At 48.5% G+C, this 340-nt stretch overlaps 1 non-coding gene across 1 annotated transcript in view; it reads right to left on the reverse strand.

The window, feature by feature from the left end:
• LOC123687303 overlaps positions 1 to 96 on the reverse strand; it is a 1906-nt gene extending 1810 nt beyond the window's left edge. Inside the window, exon 1 of the ribosomal RNA XR_006749036.1 lies at positions 1 to 96. This exon is cut by the window's left edge and continues 1810 nt beyond it. This is a non-coding gene — a ribosomal RNA (small subunit ribosomal RNA).
• Positions 97 to 340: the final 244 nt, after the last annotated feature.

The raw sequence follows: 340 nt of genomic DNA on the forward strand, positions 1-340 counted from the left end.
GCCTTTCGCGGTTTCACCTTAATTTGGCTTGTACTGAGACATGCATGGCTTAATCTTTGAGACAAGCATATGACTACTGGCAGGATCAACCAGGGAACTGCGTGCTTATACGATCGGTCCACGAGATTGCCGGTATGGCCAAACCCGTTCGCCTCTCGTCATGTGGCACTAGCCATGTCGATTGACTTCGACTAGCGCCGCACATCAGTAAGTGCAAGTCCTCGACGAAACGACGTAACAGCCCCCAGTCAGCATGAGACTCAAGCTATATATACATCATCATCATCTCGGACAAAACACCGATCAAAAATGAGAAAGTTTCTAGAAACAATCCCTCGCC

This window comes from Harmonia axyridis, chromosome X (assembly GCF_914767665.1).
Source record: "Harmonia axyridis chromosome X, icHarAxyr1.1, whole genome shotgun sequence".
NCBI classification, from domain to species: Eukaryota; Metazoa; Arthropoda; class Insecta; order Coleoptera; family Coccinellidae; genus Harmonia; species Harmonia axyridis.